Here is a 15,633-nt window from a genome sequence, read left to right on the forward strand (position 1 = left end):
CTAACTAGTGGCGTGTATTAGGATTGTCCAGCAGCACTGAGGGCCCATCTTGGGATATGAGTCGTGAACTTAAAAGTGAAACCAGTTAAGCCCTGGCTGCTGTGGCTCAGTGGATTGAGTGTCTGCCTGTAAGCCTAGTGTCGCTGGTTCAATTCCCAGTCAGGGCACATGACTAGGTTGCACGTCAGGTCCCCAGTTGGGGGCGCGAGTGAGAGGCAACCACTCTCTCCCTCTCTTTCTCCTTTCCCTTCTCTCTAAAAATAAGTAAACAGATTATTTTTAAAAAATAACAACGCAAAAACTCTACAATTAATAGAGTATCAAAATTTTAAATAAAGAAAAATTTGACCCTGCACATCAAGGACTCCCTCACTTCACCTTACCCTAAATTCTAGGTGAGCTACAGGAAGTAGGTGATGGCAGAAGAGGTAGGCAAGGTCCCACCAGCCAGGCCCCATGACCTGGCTCCGGCTCCCTATTTGCTCACTGGGATGCAGCTGCTGGAGCAGGGGGGTGGGGCGAGGGGTGTGAGGCAGAAGGGGATGCAAACGAGCTTGCGGGCGCAGAAAGGCTGCTTGCCAGTGCCAACACCACCTCGGTTGGGAACCTATGAGGCAGCGTCCTGCCCTCAGGCAGTGGGACCCAGCGCGAGATGACTGGGCCATGCTCATCATTTTGGGGACACTGCTGATAACAACACTGCTGAAGGCCATGTGGATCCCGAGGACTGGGCGGGATCTTCAAACGGAAAGCCTTCCATGCTTCTCAGAACCACTCCTAATAACAGAGTACACCCCACATGTGCCTTTCAGCCATACAAGTGGATCTTTCAAAAACACTGTGAAACATATACAACTCCAGTTCCCTTAGTGACAGGCACCACAACAAACCCATCAACAACTCCAGCTTCCTCACCATCAAAAAATGTCACAGTCACCACTGTGAAACCCAAAGCAACATCTAAAATGACAATACCAGGGGTCTCAACAAATAAGATTCTACCACCTTAAAGTCTACACCCAAAATAACAAGTATTTTACAAAACACATTCCAGATGTCAACATCCACAGTGACCACAACCCACAATAGTTCAGTGACATCTATTTCTTCATCAGTAACAATCACATCAACTATAAATTCTAAAGAAAATAATGAAAATTTTATATTGGCAGCTTTGATAGTGGTATTGCATTAATGCTGGGAATTTTATTTATTCACATTGGATGCAAAATGCATTCATGAAGAGGCATTTGATCTAGAACAGTGGTTCTCAACCTTCCTAATGCCGCAACCCTCTAATACAGTTTCTCATGTTGTGGTGGCCCCCAACCATAACTAAAGCATAGTGATTAATCACAGAAATAATATGTAATTATATATGTGTTTTCCGATGGACTTAGGTGATCCTGTGAAAGGGTCGTTCGACCCCCAAAGGGATCGAAACCCACACGTTGAGAACAGCTGGTCTAGAACCATTGTTGAACGTGCTATCATTTAAGGAAATCCAAGGACCAGTAAAAAGAAAATTGATGCAAATCTATCAATTTGTGACAGGATTCTCTTTTTGAAAATAGTATAAATAGGCCATGCATATAATGTGCAGTTACATAAATACATAAAAATTCCTCATTCTTACTAAAAGTGAGAAGGGTTTGGTATGGGTTTTTAATGAGCATTTGGAACATACAGTTAATGCAATAGTTATATTCACTTTTAGAAAATATAAAGCATGTCCCATTTTCTTGTGGCATTGGTCCCAGGGTCAATAAGTGGAAGACCTCACTGCTGAGGGGCACAATGTCATCTGGGCATACAAATAATTATTGAAGCTAGCCGCAGCGCTCAGTGGTTGATTGTTTTTGTTGCTCACACAAAGAACTTCAGTGCTATTCAATGCTGGATATATCCTACTTACTAATGCCATGCAGCAGAACTTTTATGAGTAAACCAGGTCTTTGTTTTATTTTGTTCTTGTTTTTTTGAGAATTTTGAGTTTTTGTGATCCAAACTGATGACACAGGCAGAGCAACAAGATCTCAGATGCTTCAAATCAGGTCTTAAGTACAGTTTTAGTTTACATGTCTCTTCAGAACGCATTAGTATTTTATGTTTTAAAGCTTACTCGGTTTAGAAACAAAACACATGCCAAAAGAAAAACAAAACTAAAACTAGAAATAATACCTGGGCTTAGCCCTGTTTGAGAACCACTGGAGAGCCTGGGTTTTGTCAAAAACTTCTTCCAGACTTTCAATGGCAGTTGATATAATTATCTGTTTTCTCTGTAATTTCAGTAAATTTCAATGTTTTACATGATAATATTTTAGACTTAGTTGTTAGTAATAAGTTATTTTATTTGCTAGATTATTTGCTACTGTTAGAATATGGTTACCACTGGAAATTGCTTTATTGCATATTCAGCTCTTTATATATTTAGTGAATTTTTAAGGAGATGTAGAGCTGCTTTTGTATCTATGGATGTTTAATGAAATGAAAATGTACCTAACTTGAAAAAAAAAATACCTTATATGATTTCCAAAACAATATTTAGAACTCTATGTAGGGGGACTACCAGTCAAGATGGCAGCGTAGGTAAACAGAGCTCACCTCCTCACACAACCACATCAAAATTACAACTAAAATATAGAACAACCATCACTCAGAACCATCAGAAATCAAGTTTAATGGAAGACTGACAACTACAGAATTAAAGAAACCACATCCATTCAGAGTTGTAGGAGGGGTGGAGACAGAATGGGCTGGGTATCTCAGGAAGGATATCTCTGAGCAAGGAGTCCCAGGCCCTCATCAGGCCCCCCTAGACCAGGATTCCATTACCAGGGATATATCCCCATAACTTCTGGCTGCAAAAACCAGCAGGGATTGAGTTGGTGGAAGAAACTTCTGGAGTTCCAAGCAGTTCCTCTTAAAGAACCCACACACGGACTTACTCAGACTCACTCCCTCAGAGCTCCAGCACTGGGGTAGCAGCTTGAAAGGCACTAATAACATACAGGGAGGAAGGGAATTGGCTCTTATCAAGGCAAGAGCTGGGGACAGAAAGATGGGCCGAGGCCATTGTCCCTTCTCTGAACCCTCCTCTCACTGAGTTCAGAGTCACAAAGCCACAGAGCTGGCAGGCTGATGTCATACCTGAGACTCCATCAACCTGGCTAACACTGTTTGTCCCACCCAGGAGACCCCCAGAGACTGTCCCACCTAACTTATACACCCACCAACACTGGTATTGGCTCATGCTTCACAACTTCCTAAATCCTCTCAAACAACAGACAGCATCAATGAGTCCCCAGCCCCTGTACCTCTTGCCAAGTGGCCACAGGCCTGGCTCTAGCAAGAACCAGCCTAGATTTATAGCTTGGCTTTGCCTGGGAATCTCCAAGCCCAGCCCAAGTAGCACCCATCTGAGATTGCTTTATAGCTCAGGCATGCTGGCCCCAGGCAAACACAGGTGGGGGATGACCTTGGCCTCCACCTCCCAGGAAACCCCAGAGCCTATGCAACCAGTGGACAGCTACAGACCAAACTGGAGCACTACCACCCTGCCCCCGCACTGCTGATCCTCCACAAAAGGTGGAGGTTGGTGGTCAGTGGTCACAGCCAGTCCTTGCAGCTGAATGGCCCTGTAAATCCCTCCCATTGACCTGCCAATAGCAATAAAGTCTCAACTACAAGAGGAGGGTGTACACAGCCCATACAAACAGTGCACTACAAGTACCCAGCTTGGGTGATAGGGGAGGCTGTGCCACTGGACCCTACAGGACACCTACTACATTAGGCCACAGTAACAAGACAAGGAGTCATAGCAGCTCTACCCAATACATAGAAACAAACACAGGGAGGCTGCCAAAATGAGCAAAGAAACATGGCCCAAATGAAAGAACTGATCAAACTCCAGAAAAAGAATTAAACAAAATGGAGATAAGCAATCTATCAGTTGCAGAATTCAAATCACTGGTTATAAGGATGCTCAAGGAACTTAGTGAGAACCTTGACAGCATAAAAAAAAAGATCCAGTCAGAAATGAAGGATACAGTAATTGAAATAGACAATAACTTACAGGTAATTAACAGTAGAGTGGATGAAGCCGAGAATCAAATCAATGACTTGGAACACAAGGAAGCAAAAAAACAACCAGTCTGAATAAGAAGAAATAAGAACCCTCCAAAAAACAGAATAGTGTAAGCAACCTCTGGGACAACTTTAAGTGTTCCAACATTCACATCATAGGGGTGCCAGAAGGAGAAGAGAAAGAGCAAGAAATTGGAAATCTATTTGAAAAAATAATGAAAGAAAATTTCCCTAATTTGGTGAAGGAAATAGACATGCAAGTCCAGGAAGCACAGAGAGTCCCAAACAAGATGGATGTGAAGAGGCCAATGACAAGACACATCACAATTAAAATGCCAAAATTTAAAGATAAAGAGAGAATCTTAAAAGCAGCAAAAGAAAAACAGTTAGTTACCTAAAGGGGAGTTTCCATATGACTGTCTGTTGATTTCTCAAAAGAAACTTGGCAAGAAAGATTCAAAGTCATGAAAATCAGAAACCTACAGTTAAGATTGTTCTACCCAACAAAGATATCACTTAGTATTGAAGGACAGATAAAAGAGTTTCCCAGACAAGAGGAAACAGAAGGAGTCCATCATCTCCAAATCATTATTATATAAAATGTTAAAGAGCTTATTTAAGAAAAAGAAGATCAAAACTATGAACAATAAAATGTCAATAAATACATATCTATCAACAATTAAATATAAAAAACAAACTAAACAGACAAGAAGAACAGAAACAGAATCATGGATATGGAGAGCATTTTGATGGTTGCCAGATTGGGGGGGTGGGGGGGTGGCTGGGTGAAGAAGTGAGAGGATTAGAAAATACAAATGGGTAGTTATAGAATAGTTGTGAGGATGCAAAGTACAGTATAGGATATGAAGTAGCCAAAGAACCTATGCATGAGCCATGGACATGAACGATGCTGTGGGGATTTACTTGTGGGAGTGGGGGTTGCTGGGTGGAAGGGGGAAAAGGGGGAAAAATTGGGACAACCATAATAGCATAATCAATAAAATATGATTAAAGTAAAAAAAAAAAGAACTCTATGTAGTCAGAACTAGACTAATGCTCTGTTTATCAAGCCCAGGATTGTGAAACTCCCCTCAAGCTCCTAAACCTACAAGATGAAAGTGCTGTATTTTTCTGCACTGTTGATTTTACTCAAAAATTAGGGGAAACATCATTTTTACACTAAAACACTAATGTATTTTGGGATAAATTCTTATTAAGTTTTAAAACAGGAATTAAGAACAGGAAACTTCCTGCTTCCTTAATTGGGTATTCTTCAGACTACTACTGTTCCTCCCCTGCTGAAGGGGAGGCATCTTCTGATGTATGATGTTAATAGAGAGAAAAAGCACGATATTATAGGTACAACAATATTAGCCAACATATTTTGGAGTGTTTTCAGTTTTACAGTTTATATTCCAGCACTCAGAAGTAAGGGTCAAGTTTTGACAAAAGGAGTATTTGGTCATGCTAAATATTAAGACAACGTTTCTATCTTAGATTAGTCAAAGTAAATCACACCAATTTCTCATAGTCTAAAAATAGGCCAAGATGTCCTGATAAACATGCACCTACATTTAGTAGAAATTAAATGTAACTTTTGTGGCCAGCATTTGATTTACAGAAAATATTATACATCAACAATTTTTATATAAAACAATCATTTGTGCATTATGGCCAATTGATGTGATGAATATGGATAATAAAAATTATCCATAATATGGATATGACAGGATGTATGTGACACATGCAGTGTAGAGAAAAATTATGAAACATACATGTTTAAAGTAGTTTGAGAAAAGATGGGAGATGATAGTTAAGTTGTCAATTACTAACTTAGCCATACCTGGTCTTTCAACTACTGCTTTCATAGCTCTGTGAAATATACTTTAAGATATTTTATAGTAATGGGGGCCTTTTACATTTAAGTTGTTTTGTCCTCTGCATTCTTGGTATTTCGTTATTTCAGCTCAGTCAGAACTTTATAAAGAGGCCTGAAATTTTGTTGAATACTTGTTTCTATAGCATTTTGAAGATATGAAACCACTTTTTAAGTACTAATTGTCATTATATGCCTTTAAAGTTTCCTGTCCTTTGGGTTTGAAGTAATTTATTATGTCTTTTCTGTGTATGTAGTTCATAATTTATACCTTTATATACCACTACATCAATATAGTCAGTTTTTTTTTTTGTGGGCTTTTTTGTTTGTTTTGGTTGGGTGCAGAAAATTGATGGAAACAGGGATGCTAAGCAGTGTTTTGCTTTAGCGCACATTTCCTAAGCATAAATATATCTTTCTAATTAAGCTTACTTAAGCAAATGTCCAACTGCTTATCTTATCCCTAGAGAATTCATTTACTTGAAATAAAAACAGTCCAGATGTTTATTTATATTAGGTAGAATCCAATCAATGATTTAAAATATTCTTTGGATAAGCCATAAAATAAAAAATTCAAATACAGATAAATGAAAGTAGGCAGTATATTACAGTGATAATTTTATATTTTTCAGAAAAAAATTAAAGCAAATGTCTCTTTTTTTTCTGTTTATTATTATGACCAACTTTTGGTACTTCATTGCTACTGAGATCTGTTTTAGAATAAAATATTGTTGTTCAAGGAAAAAGAAAGAAGAGAAAGGCAATGTAAAGTAAAGGCTAAAACCTTGGCATCATAGTTAAATAACTCCAGGCTTGAGTTCTGACTAAATGATCTTAGATAAGTTACTTAACCTACTTACATACAGCTTTTTCATCTTTAATAGAGAACTAATAATATAAGATTTTTGTAATGATTAAACAAGATAACACAAACAAGGTATTTATGTCTGACTCCTAGAGGAAGGTCCAGGTTTTATGGAGCCTGACACTTAATTATTTGGGGTACCTTTTTAAGAAAAAATAAATAATTAAGAACACAAGATTAGCATGGCAACTATACTGATTTAGAATGAGAAATAAGTCAACACGTTTTATAAAAGCACAAACCCATAAAAATAAAATATTTTAAAGAATTGGTTGCCCCTACATATCATTGTGATACTTTTTTTCTGACAGTTTTTTTTAAATAGTTTATTTTTTATTGTATTTTCTCCCCTTATCACTTATCCCCCTTATATCCTCTTCCAGATCAACCCACCCGCTCTCCTCCACAATCACCACACTGTTGTCTGTGTCCGTTAGTCCTTTTTCTTTTTTGTTTTATCCGCTACCCCCATCTCTCCCTCCAGAGCTGTCATCCTGCTCTCCATCTATTAGTCTGTCTCTGTTTTGCTTGTTAATTCAGTTTGTTCATTAGATTTCACATACGAATGAAACCATATGATATTTGTCTTTCTCTGTCTGGCTTATTTCACTTAGCATAATGTTCTCCAGGTCCATTCATGCCTTCAAAGGTAAAATTTTCTTTTTCTACAGCTGATTAATAGTGTTACCTACTGCATAGGATTCTTATAATAATTAAATGAATTAATACATGAACAGTACTTAAAACTATGCCTGACACAGATGGCAACAGTGATGATTATAAGAGGTCTGGAAAAAGTCCAAACATTGTTAATATAATGAGAACAGTTTGTGTGACATTGATATACCCTGGCAGCCAAGGAGAGTGGACTGGAATGAGCATGTGTGAACAATAATGATTTCACTGTACTCGTCAGTGGGGACAGGGGGAGACGCTTTGAGTGAGCATGTGTACTATGTGGCCGTAACATTCAAAATGACTGAGTAAACAGAGCAAAGAATCTGCATCATATTGTCCATTAAGCGTGAACATTCCTCCACGGGAACTATTCAGATGATTCAGAATGCTGTAGCTATGGGCAACTGGTGATTGGCAGCTTCATTACCACAACGGGCCTGCTTTTGCATCATGTCTGTGCAGAGCTTTGTTGAAACATCAAATCACCCAGGTGACTCAGACCCGCAACAGCCCAGATTTGGTGCCCTGTGACTTCTGGCTTTTCCCCAAACTAAAATCACTTTTGAAAGGGAAGATATTTCAGACTGTTGATGAGATTCAGGAAAAAATGATGGGACAGCTGATGGTGATGGGGAGAACCGTGTGTTCCTAAGGTGTCAACTCTGAAGGGCATTGAGGCATCATTGTCCTATGTACAATGTTTCTTATATTTTGTATCTTCTTCAATAAATGCCTCTTTTGAATTCTTGTTTCATGTTTGTTTGGATGAATTCCCAGAAGTTGTATTGCTGGATCAACAGAGAGTTTCATTTTTAATTTTTTGAGGAAACTCCACACTGTTTTCCACAGTGGCTGAACTAATCTGCATTCCCACCAACAGTGCAATGGGTTCCACTTTCTCCACATCCTCGCCAGCACTTGTTTGTTGATTTATTGATGATAGCCATTCTAAATGCTGTGAGGTGATATCTCCTTATGGTTTTAATTTGCATTTCTCTGATGATTAGTGATGTTGAGCATCTTTTCATATGTCTATTGGCCATTTGTATGTCCTCTTTGGAGAAGTGTAAATTCAGACCCTTTGTGCTTTTTCAAATTGGATTGTTTGGTTTATTTGTTTTGTTTTGTTTTGTTTTTTGGTGTTGAGTTTTATAATTTCTTTATAAATTTTGAATATTGTCCTTTATCAGACGTATTGATGAATATGTTATCCCATTTAGTGAGTTGTCTTTTCATTTTGTTAATCATTTCCTTTGCTGTGCAAAAATGTTTTAGTTTGACATAGTCCCCTTTTTTTTCCCCTCTTATTTCTCTTGCCTGAGGAGATGTACCTGAAAAATATTTTTATGAACAATGTCCAAGGTTTTATTGCCTGTGTTTTCTTCCAGAGTTTTTATAGTTTTGGGTCTAACATTTAAGTCTTTCATCCATTTTGAATTTATTCTTGCATGTGACATAAGACGGTGGTCTTGTTTTATTTTTTTGCATGTATTTGTCCAATTTTCCCAACACCATTTATTGAATAAACTATCTTTAGCCATTGTTTATTTTTGCCTCCTCTGTCAAGTATTAACTGACTATAAAGATGTGGGTTTATTTCTGGGCTCTCTATTCTGTTCCATTGATCTATGTATCTGTTTTTATTCCAGTACCATGTGTTTTGATTACCATGGCCTTATAGTATAGTTTGATGTTAGGTTGCATGATTCCTCCAACTTTGTTCTTCCTTCTCAGATTCACTGTTGCTATGTGGGGCCTTTTGTGGTTCCATGTAAATTTTTAGAATATTTGTTCTAGTTCTGTGAAATATATCATTGGTATCTTGATAGGAATTTCATTTAATCTATAGGTTGCTTTGGGTAGTATGGGCATTTTAATGATGTTAATTCTTCCTATCCATGAGCATGGTATATGCTTCCATTTATTTGTGTCTTCTTCAATCTCTTTCTTCACTGTCTTATAATTTTCTGGGTACATGTTTTCTACACTGTTGCTTAAACTTATTCCTAGGTATTTTATTCTTTTTGAAGCAATTGTGAACGGGATATTTCTCTTAATTTTCCTTTCTGATAGTTCATTATTGGCGTATAAAAATGCAACTGACTTCTGGACATTTATTTCGTATCCTACTACTTTACTAGATTAATTTACCAGTTCTAGTAGTGGTTTGCTAACTAAAAGTTTTTTGGTTTGTTTTAGTTTGTTTATTTTCACAAGTCTCCACATCCTAAGCTACCCAATCTCATTTTATTGACAAGTTTTCAAGGGTAGTCACCGCTTGGGCTGACTGGTGAGCTCCTTGTTCTTTGAAAAAAGTGAGAGATTTTGCTCTGTATTTTGAATGAAGTTGTGAGATATACAAAGGAAGGAAAATTAGATTTAAATTTAGGTGACATGGCCACACATGACTAAGTAATGAAATCATGTTTTCAGAACAAAATGCAAGGGGAGACTGAGAAAAATTTTATGTGTAATATTTTATGGCAGTTTGACTTTTATGTTTCTAGTTTAATAGCTCATTTGTCCAATTAAATTGATTTGCTTTATTATAGTTTATTTCTTTTTTGGATATATAATCCTGTGTGAAATCCAACCAGGCTCTGTGTTTTAAAAAATTCTATATAATTTGTCAGATATTGCTTTACAAAAGATTACTTGAGGAACAAATACTTATGTGGCAATCCTAAAATCATTAGAAGGACGCCCTACTATAAAATAAGGATTAGGAAATTGGGTGGTATTTGTGATAAATGTTTACCACACCACATGTAATTTACATAATCTTATTTTGGAAGATAAAGTTGGCTCATAGTCCAGCCAACTACATATTATAATATAGAGAATGGGGATGAGTTGTTTTAAGATGGCAGAACTGAGCATTGAACATGAGATGATAGGAACATTTTAATCAACATGACAGGAGAATTCTCTGAGCTCTTTAGCAGAATATGTAGGGCTTCAGTGGCCCGAGGAAAGTACCAAAGATCAGTGTGTGCACATGACTAGTTCTTAGGATGCTCTGTGCCAAAGGCTCTATCTACTTTTAGTATGGAAACTTGTAGCCAAGCTTTGGGTACTAACCTTAGAGATTCATATTCTTTACCCTTTCCCCTAGTTTCCAAATTCACTAAATTTATATTCAGAGAGGATTGGCGTGAGTGGTAGGTCTTGCTTAGCAGTGTGATCATGCAAAACTTCTGAGTTCCATTTTATGCCAGTTCTCAGAAAATCAGACTTAGAGTCTATTCCTTTCATGGGACAGACAAATGATGTGGCATCAGAATAAAGCTCATAAGTTCACAGTGTGGATTTTGTTCTCTATTTCAACTAAATGCAAATCTTCTGTACTTATTAAAATTGAAGCTCTTTCTCCCTCTTTAATCAAATAGTCTTAGCTATTCTCTCTGCTTGGAGTCTTAAAAAACACGTTAATTTCTCAGCTCATTTGCTTCTTAAAGCATTTTGAGTGTATGTTTTTTAAAAAACAAATACTATATTATCATTGAGTAATTAACAATAGGTTGATGAAGGATTTAAAAAAAGATTTCTCACTAAAGATATATATATGTATATATATATATATATATACATATATATATTCATGTTTAGCCCTGGCTGGTTTAGCTCAGTGGATTGAGCGTTGGCCTGCGAGCTAAGTGTTGCTGGTTCGATCTTCCAGTCAGGGTACATCAGAGAAGGAAAACTCTGACTCCAAAAAACCTCCGCTGCCTTGCGGCGTACCTCTTCAGGGGAAAGGCTAAAGGAGTAAACCCCGACAGAAAATCCGGAGCCGGAGTCCCTAAGGCGGTTTGATGTTGTGGTCAACACCGGCAACTCCTGCGGCGCACCTGAACCCAAGCTATATCGACTCCGTCTTTCCCTTGGACCCTTCAGCTGCGAAGAGAGGGGGGGTCTGCTGCATGGGCAACAGCAGACCCTCCATATTACCCTGCCCAGGCTCTGTAGCTTCAGCGTCATCGCAAGATGTCGATTCAACACGGGAGGAGACAGATACCATGTCACTCCCAAGTCGGACTGCACAGCCATTCTCGGCGGTGCAGATGGACTCTTAAGAAGCTACACCATCGTCTCTCGAGACAGACGGCTGCCGACGAGTATTTTTTGGTGGATTCATTAGGGTTCTCTATGTATAAAATCATGTCATCTCCAAATAATGACAGTTTACTTCTTCCCAATTTGGATGCCTTTTATTTCTTCTTGTCTAATTGCTGTGGCTAGGACTTCTAGTACTATGTTCAATAAAAGAGGTTAAAATGGACATTTCTATATTGTTCCTGATCTCAAGGGGGATAGTTGTAGTTTTTGCCCATTGAGTATAATGATGGCAGTGAGTTTATCATACATGGCTTTTACTACATTTAAGTATGTTCCTTGTAGTCCCACTTTGCTGAGCATTTTCATCATAAATGGGTGTTGGATTTTATTAAATGCTTTTTCTGCATCTCTTGATATGATCATGTGGTTTTTATCCATCATTTTGTTTATGTAGTGTATCACATTTATTAATTTGCAAGTATTATACCAGCCTTGCATCCCTGAAATAAATCCCACTTGAACATGGTATACAATCTTTTTGATGTATTTCTGTGCTTGGTTTGCTAATGTTTTTTTGAGGATTTTAGTATCTATGTTCATCAAGGATATTGGCCTATAATTTTCTTTCTTTTTAGTGTGTTTATCTGGTTTTAGAATTAGAATAATGCTGGCCTCATAAAATAAACTTGGGAGTCTTTCCTCTTTCTAAAGTTTTTGGAACAGTCTGAGAAGAGGTGTTCATTCTTTTTGGAATGAAGGCATGCAGTCCAGGGCATTTTTGTTGTTTTGGGGAGTTTTTGATTACTGCTTCAATTTCACTAGCTGTTCAGATTCTCTGATTCTCCCTGATTAGTTTTGGAATATTGTATGTTTCTAGGAATTTATCCATTTTGTCCAGTTTGTTGGCATATAGTTAATCATAATGTTTTCTTACAATCCTTTGTATTTCTTTGGTGTCAGTTGTTATTTATCCTCTTTCGTTTCTGATTTTATTTACTTGGCCCCTCTCTCTTTTTATCTTGGTAAGTCTGGTTAAAGGTTTGTCTATCCTGTTTATCTCTTCAAAGGATCAGCTATTGGATTAATTTATTCTTTTTTAAGATTTTATTTATTTATTTTTAATTAGAGGGGATGGGAGGGAGACAGAGAGGGAGAGGAACATTGATCAGCTGTTTCTCTCATACCCTCAACTGGGGACCTGGCCAACAACCCAGACACATGCCCCAGCTGGGAATTGAACCTTTTGGTCTGCAAGACAGTGCCCAACCCATTGAGCCACACAAGTCAGGGAGGATTCATTGTTTTGTATCATTTTTTAGACTCTATTTAATTTACTTCTACTCTGATCTTTATTATTTCCTTCCTTCTACTTACTTTGGGCTTTGTTTGTTGTTCTTTTTCAAGTTCCTTTAAGTGTCAGTTAGATTGTTTGAGCTTTCCTTTTAGAATTGCTTTCCCAGTGTCCCATACATTTTGGACTGTTTTGTCCTCATTTTCATTTGTTTCAAGGAATCTTCTGATTTTTTCCTTGATCTCGTCGTTGATCATTCATTGTTTCATTACATATGATTTAGCTTCCATGTCTTTGCATGTTTTTCAGTGTTCTTCTTGTGATTGATTTCTAGTTTCATAGCATGTGGTCAGAGAAAATGCTTGATGTGATTTCAATCTTCTTAAATTTTTTAAGACTTGTTTTGTTTCCTAACATGCAGTCTATCCTAGAAAATGTTCCATGTGCACATGAAAAGAATGTATAATCTGCTACTTTGGGAAAAAGTGCTCTGAAGATATCAATTAAATCTATATGAGCTAGTGCGTCATTTAAGGCCTCCATCTCCTTGTTGACTTTCTGTCTGGAAGATATAGCCATTGAAGTCAAAGGGGTGTTAAACTCCCCTACTATGACTGTATTTCTGTCAACCTCTCCCTTTATTTCCATCAAGATTGCTTCACATATTTAGGTGCTCCTAAACTGAGTCATAAATGTTTACTAGGGTTATATCCTCTTGTTGGATTGTTCTCTTTATCATGTAGTGTCCTTCTTTATCTCTTAAAAGTCTATTTTGTCAGATATAAATACTGCTACCCCAGATTTTTTTCTCCTTTCCATTTGCATGAAATATCTTTTTCCAACCTTTACTTTTAGTCTGTGTGTATCTTTTGTTTTGAGGTGTGTCTCTTGAAGACAGCATATATATGGGTCTTGTTTTCTTATCCATTCAGCTACCCTATGTCTTTTCGTTGGAGCATTTAAGCCATTTACATTTAAAGTGATTATTGATAGACATGTACTTATTGCCATATATTAACTATTTTCCTCTTTTTCTTCTCTTAAAACAAGTCCTTTAACATGTGTTACAGTACTGGTTTTGTGGTAACAAACACTTTTAGCTTTTTCTTGTTTGGGAAGTTCTTCATTTCTCCTTCTATCTTAAGTAATGGTCTTGCTGGGTAATGTAGCCTTTGTTACAGGTTCTTTCTTTTCATCAGCTTGAATATTTCACATCAATCACTTCTGGCCTTAAATGTTTCTGTTGAGAAATCAGGTGACAGTAATATGGGAGCTTCCTTTTAGGTAAACAACTGCTTTTCTCTTGTGACTTTTAAGATTCTCTCCTTGTCCTTAAGCTTTACATTTTAATTACGATTTATTTTAGTGCAGGCCTCTTTGGGTCCATCTTGTTGGAACTCTCTGAGCTTCCTGGACTTGTGTATCTTTTTCTTCACCAGGTTAGGGAAGCTTTTGGTCATTATTTCTTCAAATAGGTTCTCAATACCTTGCTCTCTCTCATCTCCTTCTGGTGTCTCTATGATGTGAATGTTGTTATTCTTCATGTTGTCTTTAAAGTTCCTTAAACTATCCTCATTTTTTAAAAATCTTTTTTTCTTTCTACTGCTCTGATTTTTTATTTTTTTTCTATCTGGTCTTTCAAATTGCTGATTTGATCCTCTGCTTCATCTAACCTACTGTTTATTCCTTCCAGTGTATTATTTCAGATATTGCATTCTTTATTTCTGACTGGTCCCTTTTATGGTTTCTGTGTCTTCTTTTATGCTGTTGAGCATCCTTATAATCATTACTTTGAATTCTATATCTGATAAATTGTTTGCCTTCATTTCATTTAGCTCGTCTTCTGGAGAATTTGCCTGTTCTTTCATTTAGGGCCTGTTCCTTTGTCTTCCCACTTTGGTTGCCTTTTTTGTTGTTGTTTCTATGTGTTATGTAGATCTGCAAAGACTCTCGTGCAAAGCTATGTCAGATGCTGTCTGTGACCAGCCCTAGTCAACCTGTTTGGAAATATCAGCCATCCACAGCTTGCAGCTCCCTTTCCTGGGACTGGATTTATGCTGAAAGGCCAGCACCAGGCCTGGCAGAAGGCTAGCTAAAGTTTTAGAGCACCCAGAGATCCACCTTTATCTGCAAGCTTTCTCTTAGGCTTAATCACTGTACGGGCCTCCAGCTACACTTCTCAGCAGGTTTAAGCTCCATAGGGTGGGGGAAGAGAGGTTTTGCAAATGTGGCTATTGCTTCCTCCAGGCTAATGCCACATGGAGGGGAGTGTTCTGCCTGAGAAAGGTGGGCTCTGCAGTATGGAGAATGACTGAGCACAGGGATCCTGGAGGCTGACCCTCCAGCTCTCTCCCCAGACCCACCAGCCCCAGACTCTCCTCACATGGCTCTAGTCTGCTCTGCCGTCCCTCTGCCAGAGCCCATGGTAAATGGCTGAAAACAAAATTTTATTTGTTGGCCCTTTAAGAGTGTATCTTTGTTTCTAGCTGTCTCTCCCTAGTGGATAGAAATTCCACTGCTTTTCACAGCTGGATATAATGCAGGTTCCTTTCCCAGTTTTGGTGCTGTAGGTTGGGGAGACCAGTTTGGGGTTTAGACCTCATACTTCTCAGAGGGACCCCCCCCCCCACACACACACACACAACTGCTGAGATATACCTCCAGAACTTCAGCTGCCACCCATGGGAGCCCAGGTAGCCCTCTTGTGCCTCTGCACTTCCTACCAGTCTTAATGTGGTTAAGTGGTTTCTTCTGTAAGTCCTTGGTTATAATACTTCTCTA

This window comes from Furipterus horrens, unplaced genomic scaffold (assembly GCF_987537825.1).
Source record: "Furipterus horrens unplaced genomic scaffold, mFurHor1.1.pri manual_scaffold_2, whole genome shotgun sequence".
Taxonomy (NCBI): Eukaryota; Metazoa; Chordata; class Mammalia; order Chiroptera; family Furipteridae; genus Furipterus; species Furipterus horrens.